Source organism: Mytilus galloprovincialis, chromosome 5 (genome assembly GCF_965363235.1).
Source record: "Mytilus galloprovincialis chromosome 5, xbMytGall1.hap1.1, whole genome shotgun sequence".
Taxonomy (NCBI): domain Eukaryota; kingdom Metazoa; phylum Mollusca; class Bivalvia; order Mytilida; family Mytilidae; genus Mytilus; species Mytilus galloprovincialis.
The window spans coordinates 101,310,815-101,321,606 of record NC_134842.1 but is presented as its reverse complement, the minus strand read 5'-3'; the positions used below and the strand labels follow the sequence as shown (position 1 = coordinate 101,321,606).

Below are 10,792 nucleotides of genomic sequence, written 5' to 3'. Positions count from 1 at the left end.
TTTATTGAGTCTTTGACTTTTGTCATAGAAGGGAGACATCACGATTCTACATTGCATTGGCAGCGGCTTCCACAAATATTCACTCAGCGGGTAAAGTTTTATCCCTATTTTACTTATAAATGGAGTTTTTATTCTAGTAAACATTACATTTACTCTGTGGTTAAAGTTTAAAATTTTAATAACTTTCTTAAACTATCCTGGATTTGTACGAAACTTGGACAGAAGGTTGTTCATGATCAATAAAAGCAAGAGTAGTATACCACTGTTCAAAACTCATAAATCCATGGACAAAAAACAAAATCGGGGTAACAAACTAAAACCGAGGGAAACGCATTAAATATAAGAGGAGAACAACGACTCAACACCGAAACTCAACACACACAGAAACGGACCAAGCATCGCTAAAAACAACTTTTGGAGGAATTTAAATAGAGAAAAATTGTCAACAAATGACCGAACAACGCATTAATTTTATATCACTTGGAAACCACGGTAATTCATTGTAAGCACTGTAATAAATGTATTCAATCGTAGAAAGCATCATACATTGTACTACAGACCAATAACATTCAAAATTAAAATTAAACTGAAGAAGATATGTGTGAGTAATGAAAAATATTTGTTCTTATTGCTGACAATAAAAAATTATGGACCGTTATTTAATATGACAAAACAAAATAATCCCTAGGTTACTCACGCTTTTTGCATTTTAAAAGTAAGGGTAACAGATGTAAAATTTAATATATTTGTACATTAATTTTTTGTATGTAACTATTACAATTGAGATACTTGTAAGTTCATATCGTTTTAATTTAAACCAAATTATAGGACCATGATAGTTTTTTTATATCCAAACTTATAAAACATATTGCTTTGATTCCCTTTACCAATATATCAAAGATATATTCTGATTTAAAAGATGGTTAAATTCGTGCTTATAGCATAAATTTGTAACAATATTATTTCATAAATTAATTGTTTAAATTCTTGGAATACAATCTTACCATGAGATTTTAAAATAATAAAATATACAATTAATGGGTGCAAAATTCATTCTATAACATTAAAGAGATGTTAAAGATGTATTTATTTCTATATTTTGTTTCGTATTTTTATGTTGCAAATATGTCAATGTTTGATTTGCGGTCACAATTTAACAAATATAATTTCTGTAAATTTATTCTTGCATATCTGACACTGATTACTGGTATAAATGGGGTTGAAAAAAGTGTTATATTACTACTAAAATTTGGAGATTTTGTTATTGCATTGCTAGATTTGTTAGATCACAGACTGAAAACTCATAAGTTTGTAAAAGTAAAATCTATTCTTTGTCTAAGTTCATTACAAAATGTAGAGTAATTTTTCTTCCTTAATTTCTGTTGGAATATTATGCTTGCAATTTTTTTTCAGATATATCAGAGTATACATGGTATACACTTAAATGTATCTTGTTAAGTTTAAAGATTATAGATTCTTTTAAAATGAAAAGTCACATGTTGACAAAATTGTATTTAACATCATTGCAGATACATGTAGATTAAAAGCTTTGCCGTTTTAAGTAAATCAATATAAGGTCCCAGTACTAAAATCGGACACATCGTATATATCTTGAGTACTTTTATTCACTCACACAAAGTGTAAATATTGTTATAAATGTTAAAAACACCGGCTTTTATACTTAAAAAAACGTATTATATCATCTCTCATTAAGCGCGGAAACAACCCTCTCTTTCCCCGGTACCGATTCAAAATCGCTATCTTTGTTGCGCTTTAAAATACTGCCGACAATAGAATTTTCGTTTAATTTTCAATATTTTGGCCTAGCACAATATTTTAATCTCAAACAAATGCCACCAACTGAAGAAAATTATTTTAAGAATTTAGATACTATCATTAATCTTGCTGGGGGTTTCTCCAATTTTATTTCGGAGATTCATACGAGGTAAGCAAAGTTGACAAAATTACGGAATTTGACCTTCAAAGACGTAAAATCATTCAAAATAAACATTTTGAACAAACTGATCTAACCCCCAGCATGTTTAAGTGACACTGGTTGTTGCTTAACCTATCGTTAAAATTTGGATGAGATGGTGAAGGGTAAAAGGTTGTGCTCGAGCCAAATACAGACGACAGTTTAAACATATGAAAATGGCATGTCACGTGACAGTGTTAGGGTCACGGGGTCATATTTTTATGTTCAGTGATGAAAATCAGACGGCCTTTCGTTATTGTCCATGTACGACTATGAAATATTTGACTTTAATGACTTTAAGCCGATTCAGACAATTCCGTTTCCACCCACCTTTTTTCGTCAAATTTACAAAATTGCGTCTTTAATGTAGCTGCGCACTTTAGAACATTTTTCACTTTTATTTCTTTAGTAAAAAGGAATATTTAGAAAAACACGCAAGGTGAAAGGTACAATTGAAAAACATTTTGTATATAGATATATGCATTAACAAACCAATAATAAATAAATGTTAACCTCACTATTATGTGGAGATTTTGTCGAGATTAAAACTGTAATACGATACAGTTCTTGAATGATTTATTCATCAATGATTTATTTGGACATGTTCAAGAAATGTTTTGTTTAAAAATATGTCGAAATATGCATATTTATTTTACCTCCGATACACTTTTAGGAGTATGATTGGTTAAAGGGACAATAGCTGTCATGTTCATGTTCATCGATTTTACGCAAATAGTTATATTTGATTTATAATAATGTAAAACCTGTATTTAAATTATAAAGTCTAAAATAAACCATTTACAGGGCATGGGCTCGATAGTATGTAGCTTCGTTTCATATGTATTTTAGTCTTGTCGCCATCTAACTATCTATCAAGTTGATCTCCAAAGATCTCATTCAGATTTTATTACATTTTATAATTCAAAGAGGTCAATTTTTATATTAGCAAAACATTTTTAAGAAATAGTGTTTTTCTTTGATTTTCATTTCGTTCTTGTATTAATTATAAAAATTGAGAATGAAAAAAAAAACAAAGTAAAAACGACAAGTTCAAAAAGTGTAAAACTTGAATATCACAACCTTCGTTGGTCGCATTTGTAACTTTATGCTTAACGGAAAACGTATTTTTTTCTGGAATTGGTGAGGAATTTTTAAATGTGTTGATACGTGTTTGCCATCCTAAAATAGCTTGTCACTTTTTCAACTCTATTCTCGCATGTTATCAATAAGTTAAATGTGATAATACAGATTGCAAATAGCAGATGTTTATAACACGAATAAATAAATAACATCAGTCCATTTTCTTACAAACTAGAGGTCATCAGAGCTGTTCGTGGGGACAAAATAGTTTCAGAAAACGGATATATATATATACACATACAAAATTTTTCATTAAGTTGGCCTTGTACATGTTATATTTTATTCCACATTAGCAAACGGAATATAGAAATGGATTGAAACATCTCGAAACATGTTAAAAACAGCAACAAATTTTACGTCTTTCGGAAATCAGAAATCTCTGGCCTTTGTTAGTCTTGTAAGTGATTTTCTAAATGAATTAAGGTTCATTTATATGTTTAGCAGTTATATTTGACGTCCATTATTGCTGAACCAATAATGTACATTCAGAAATGATAGCATATAAAATTGAGAAAGCAAATGGTGAATATGTCAAAGCAACAACCACACGACCAACAGTAGAAGGTCACCAACAGGTCTTCAATGTAGCGAGAATTCCCGCACCCGTAGGTGTCCTTCAGCTGGCCCCTAAAATATGCATAATAGTACAGTGATGATGGACGTCATACTAAATTCCGAATTATACACAAGAAACTAAAATTTAAAATCATACAAGACTAACAAAAGCCAGAGGCTCCTGACTTGGGACAGGCGCAAAAATGCGGCGGTGTTAAACATGTTTATGAGATCTCAACCCTCCCCCTATACCTCTAGCCAATGTAGAAAAGTAAAAGAATAACAATACGCACCTTAAAATTCAGTTCAAGAGAAGTTCGAGTCCGATGTCAAAAGCATGCATACTTATTATTGCAATTTTGTCATGATTGACTAAAATGCGATTTTTATTTTTGGGATATTGAGAACAATTATGTTTCATTCATATAGGAAATGTCATAATTCATAATTCAGATATTGCGATTAAAACCCTTTCTAATTTTTTGCAATAATGAAAACACCGCAATACCTTCTGATTTGCAGTTTACATTATTGTGTGGGAGCCAATGGAAGCCTGCGACTGGGTGTTGTTTGGTTTGCTGTGTTGAAAACCCTTTAGTGGCCATTGTGTGTTTTTGCTGTGTTGAAAACCCTTCAGTGGCCATTGGGTGTTTTTTGCTCGGGTCGGGTTTGTGGTATCTTTGACGCATTTCCCGTTTCCATTCTCAGTTTTGATTTAAGTATCTGAGAAGCGGGCGTAATCTGGAAAACTTAAAATTGACCAACGCCATGTAGAAATGAGATAAAGGTCAAACAAATCTGTAAATGGGAAAATGTACACCAGTAATGACATACCTATATCGAAACAAAACTGTTACCACCAAAGACAAAGAAGTAAAGTACACTGCAGACTTGTTAAGAGGTCATTCAAAAAAAATATTACAGACGAACATCTCAGATCATAACATATGTATATAGTATATGATTTTTTAAAGCTAAGATGACGCGTTATAGAAAGGCTTCACGGTCCGCCTGCATTCGAGAACATTATCCCATAATGGGACAGATACTTTCATCAATTATTACAGACTGAAATTCAGTAAAGCAATTTGTTTCTACATATCAAGATAGTATTAATAAAATGAAAAGTCGAAACCAAATGATAGCAACAAATAATATTTTAAGTACTGAATCTAAATAAAATGTTAAAAATATGATTATCATTTTATAAAGCATTAAAAAAAAACATTTACAATTTCAAAGTTTTGTTGAAGTTATTCAGATAGAAAAAATATTATTCAATCAAAACTATTCCGAAATATGACAAACTGATATAAACGCAAGAATTAACATTGTAAATATACAAATGTCAACTTCGTTTTCAACAACGGTTATTATCTATCATATACATGTACACAACAATCTGAATACAAATGTTATCTTCATTTTCAATAACAGTGATTATTATCTATCATGTACATGTACAAAAAAATCTAAAAATAATATATATACAAATGTTTGACATCGTTCTGAATAACAATTAAAATTTCGATAGTATATGTTTTATTGCATCTAGTTATTCTTTTTACAAAGAAGAGCAGTTGTTTAAAGAAACAAAGGTCTTTAATGTTAGCAAAATTTCTTTAAAAAATAATTTAGAACGTCTGTTTCTCAAAAAAGACTAACCATTGTCAAAATTGATAAGCACAAATGTTCACATTTATTACTGACAATTAGGGATCAAGAGATACTATATCAGTTTGATTTTCAATACTGTGGATTAATTTATTTTCGTGGGTATACATTTTCGTGGATTGATGAAAACTTGCGTATTCGTGCATATGTAATGTCGTGGTTTTGCCAATAATTGTATGGAAAACCTATTGGAAATATGTTATTCGTTGAACATTTAAATTCGTGGTCCACTTACCACCACAATTGGTTTGTAACTCTCATTTGTTTTCTCTCAACCAATTTACGACTTTTGAACATCGGTATACTACTTTTGTTTATACCCCTTCCAACTCAAACTTGGTGATTATCGTCGCAAATTCAATGTTTGGAAACGAAAATTAAATCTATGATGTAGTAAGTTTAATTGAGAATTTGAGATATGAGATAACATTGAGAATGGAAATTAGGAATGTGTCAAAGAGACAACAACCCGACCAAAAAAAAACAACAAAAACAACAGAAGGTCACCAACATGTCTTCAATGTAGCGAGAAATTCCCGCACCCGGAGGCGTCCTTCAGCTGGCCCCTAAACAAATATATACTAGTTCAGTGATAATGAACGCCATACTAATTTCCAAATTGTACACAAGAAACTTATTTAAAAGAATACAAGACTAACAAAGGCCAGAGGCTCCTGACTTGGAACAGGCGCAAACATGCGGCGGGGTTAAACATGTTTGTGAGATCTCAACCCTCTCCCTATACCTCTAACCAATGTAGAAAAGTAAACGCATAACAATACGTACATTAAAATTCAGTTCAAGAGATGTCAGAAGATGTAACCAAAGAAAATAAACAAAACGACAATAATACATAAATAACAACAGACTACTAGCAGTTAACTGACATGCCAGCTCCAGACTTCAATTAAACTGACTGAAACATTATGATTTCATCATATGAACATCAGGGACAATCCTTCCCATTAGGGATTTAATATCATACCATCATAACATATATGAGAAGAACATAACCCGGGTCATGCCAACAACTGTTTTTAGAATAAATGTGTTTAGTTCCGATGCAAAGACCTTATCAGTGACTCAATATTAACGCCAAAATATGCAATCTTTAATGACTTGACAACAGTATCGTAATTATATCCCTTTTTAATAAGTCTATTCAAAGGTTTTGTAAGTTTCTGAGGTGAATACTGACACCTTTGTGGTTTATAAAGTATATTTCCATAAAAATTTTTATGTGAAATACACGAACGTATAAGAAGTCTGCATGCTGAGCTATATCTACGAATGATGTATTTATACCGATGATAAAATTTAGTAAATGTTTTGACTAGTTTGTGATATCGAAAACCCTGGTGTAATAGTTTTTCAGTAATACACAAATTTCTCTCGTTAAAATCTAAAACATTGGTACATACACGAGCGAATCGTACAAGTTGGGATAAAGAAACACCGTAAGATGGTGACAAGGGAACGTCACCATATAAAAACGGATAATTAACGATAGGAAATGAAAAATCACCCCTATTATCATACATTTTAGTATTCAGCTTTCCGTTAGTGATACAGATATCAAGATTGAGGAAAGCGCAGTGGTCATTGTTAGTATTAGCTTTATTTAAAATAAGTTCAACAGGATAAATTTCATTAATATACATACTGAAGTCGTCATTATTGAGAGCCAAAATATCATCAAAATATCTAAAAGTATTATTACATTTGTTTAACAGATGTTGTTTCGATGGGTCTTTGCTTATTTTTGTCATATATTGTAACTCATAACCAAAACAAAAACAGGTCCAAATAAGTGGTGCACAGTTAGTCCCCATTGGAATTCCGATAATCTGACGATAAACAGATTCCCCAAAGCGAACAAAAATCTTATCTAGTAAAAATTCAAGGGCATATATAATATCAAAGCATGTCCAATTAACATACTGTAAACCAACTTATTTTCGCGGATACTTTATTTCGCGTTTAGCCCTTTCTAACCCATTTCGCGGCGATTTAATTTCGCGATTTTCAAATTTTCTTGATGAATATACATTAGGAAAAATCTAATTTTGACATATTCGCGACGATTTATATTCGCGTTATTTTTCTAATCGCGAAAGTCGCGAAAATAAATCGCTCGCGAAAATTAGTTGGTTTACAGTAGTTTTTTTGTTTACTGCTTCTGAAAAATGACCTAAAAGAGTTTGAACATATATATTTACATTCTAGTTTGCTACCCCGATTTTGTTTTTTGTTCATGGATGTATGAGTAATGAATAGCGCTATACTACTGGTGCCTTTATTTGGTGCTTAAATATAATGAAAAGAAATAAATTTGCAAACTAAAATAAGGATACATTTGCGTTAAAACAAAAACAACGACAAAGAAGAAGAATCCTTTTCTTAAGAGTGGAATCACCATCTATTGGGATATAAGTAAACCATTAAAATAACAAAAATACAGAACTCCAAGGGAAATTCAAAACTGTAATAATCCTTAAAGAAATATAAAAAATATTTTTGGTAGTTTTTATACATTTCAGTTATTTATATAGATTTTTTTAAGGTTAATTACAATTCCATTTGCATTTACTAAGACTCAGGTTTTTATGTTAATAAATTAGCGGTATATTAAGTGACGGACATTTCAATTGAACCACATCCAAATTTAGGGAATGTTCAATTTAGTTTTCATAGTAAACGGATGTTTATTTTGGCTGCGAAAGTAATAGGTGCAAATAATTTGATGTTATTTTCATGTAATAACAAATGATATTAATGTGTTGCGGCTGAATAGTTTTTACTATCCTGTTCATAATGGTTGAACCAAGTATGTTTGTTAATTTATTGCATTTATTTTAAAAATTGAATTACACACGATGTTTAGCAATCTAGTAAACATTGTTTTTAAATAATAGATATAGGAAGATGTGGTGTGAGACAAGTTTGAGATAAGTTTGAGACAGAAAATTACTCACTGGTATAAAAAGAACATGCAAGCGGTCAAAATAATAATATCATCACATTGACATTGAACATAAGACTCTTGCTTGTTGGGATTGTATGCGTTTGTCTTTATGGTAAGTTTTCTCTCATTCTATTATGAAAAAAGTTGTTTTTTTCAATGTCCATACACAAGATGTATTGACCAGAATAAGGTGATAGTAGTTTACTAGTGTTTAAACCTCGGTAAACGAGTAAAAAGACAAAATGGATTACAATTACTTATAGACACAACGGAAAAATTATTTCGATTGTCTGGAAATCCGTCTCATTTCAACATGTTGAATAAAGTATCAATTAATTATGAGTACCGATAGAACAAATGAGGATTCAAACTTAGAATAATACTTTTAACAGTTATTTCTTAATACCAAAATAACGTATTTAAATTTAAAAAAAATCAAAAGTATAGATTTATTATTGTTTTTAGCTATATCGATTATGTTTCAATTTGCTATTTTTTGTCGTCTATATTATAAATCAGTTGCCCATCTGCAGATTGAAAGTACATGAAATTAAAGCTAGGGATCTTAAACGGGATCTGTTTATTATCTGCAGATGCGTATACGTCAACGTATATGATACGGTTGGTACGTCTTCAACTGACCGAACTGTGTTCGCAGGTTTATCTGATAAATATTTTTCTACGTTGAATATATCACATAATGTCCTCTTTTTATTGATATCTTAATCAATAGAAACAAAACTTGTCAATCGCATATACATACAAGTCAGGAAATTATGCATATTTCTGTTTGAAAATTAAAAAGGGCCACTAAAACTTTGGTTTTTGTTCATCAGTATTTATATTTTAAGTAGAAAGTTTCCATGAAAGGTGATGATGATTTTAAATACTAAAACGATTCATGAATTTAGTGCACAATCAATGTGTTGATTCATTCTGATTTCATTTAAATTGTGAATTACCTTATGAAATTTTAGTAGATATGTTTAGCCAAAAAAGTGGAATGAACTTAACGGAAATAATAGCAGAATAATAATTCCCAGCATACACAACTTTAACGTTGACAAAAACAATATACAAAGCTCTTGGGCTGTTCAGAATATAACTATGACTAATTTGTAGCACTTAAGTGTCATGTTTGGTGTTTTGTTTTTTGGTGTTTTTGTTGTTGTTATTTGACAAATTTTCAAAAGGGTGTATCAACTCTATCAATTACCAATCAAAAAGGTATGTAACAATGATGATTTAAATAATTGTTGTGTTGTTTGTATACAATTTAGACTGCATAAAATTAAGAGCTCTTAACTTCTCGAAATAAATTAAGAGCTTTTGACTTCTCGAAATAAAATTAAGCGAACAACAATAGAGGTATCAATATTTAATTCGTTGAAAGCAGTGCAGCCATTAATATACATATCAGGAATCTGGTGGTCAGTGGGTGTTGTCTGTTTGTGTGGTTCCTATGTGTTTTTCGTTTTTATATAGATTAGATCGTTGGTTTTTCCGTTTGAATGGTTTTACACTAGTAATTTTTGGGGGTCCTTTATAGCTTGATGTTCGTAGTGAGCCAAAGTTCAGTGTTGAAGGTCGTACCTTGACCTATAATGGTTTACTTATATAATGTGTGACTTGGATGGAGAGTTGTTTCATTGGCACTCATACAACATCTTCCTATATATATGTACACATGATTTTTCAGGCGTTGTACTGAGTTGTACAACATGTAATTTACACAGTGATGACTGTTCCTCACATTGTAAAAGTGGAGGAGCTCCCCATTGTCATTATCATAATAGTACCGCTAATTGCTGTTTCTGTGAAATTCCAATTGAATGTCATCCAAGTAATGCTACGGTTGCTTGTCCTGCAAACTGTATTTGTGAACCAGAAGGAGCACATCATCACTGCATGTGTCCGCAATAAAGGAAATGTTAATTGATAAATCAGTCGTGTTTACAAGGGGTGATCATTTCAAAAATTATATTTTTTGGTTAAAAAAAATCACACGTTCCACCTTTTTTTTTTTTTTTTTTTTTTTTTATCCCAGACATAAATCTTTAATCCCTTATATCCCACAACCTATTTTTAACACTGTTTTTACATACGAAAAAGTCTGTACCAAGTCAGGGATATAAGGGTTGTTATCCTTTCGTTTGATGTGTTTGAGTCTTGATTTGGGAATTTTAATACGGACTTTCAGTTTTGAATTTTCCTTGGAGTTTGTTATTTTTGTTATTTTACTGCTAACTTATATCCCATTAGATGGTGACTCAACTCTTAAGAGTAGGAGTCTTTATCGTTGTCGTTGTTTTTAATTTAACACAAATTTCTTTCTTTTCTTTATATTTAAGCACCAAACGATTTATAAAATAAGATTTTGTCATACTTTCTCTTTTTTTTCGTTATTTGCTATTCTGTTTTATTCATCAATGTTGAAAGTTGAAAATCGAATGTTGAAAACGAATGTTGAATGTTGAAAACGA

General features: G+C 30.9%; 1 long non-coding RNA gene across 1 annotated transcript; it reads left to right on the top strand.

Moving 5' to 3' along the window:
- Positions 1 to 8,358: 8,358 nt before the first annotated feature.
- On the top strand, positions 8,359 to 10,203 carry LOC143074911 (uncharacterized). The gene is made up of 2 exons (XR_012978158.1): positions 8,359 to 8,421; positions 10,009 to 10,203. It is a non-coding gene; the product is annotated as an uncharacterized LOC143074911 (long non-coding RNA).
- Positions 10,204 to 10,792: the final 589 nt, after the last annotated feature.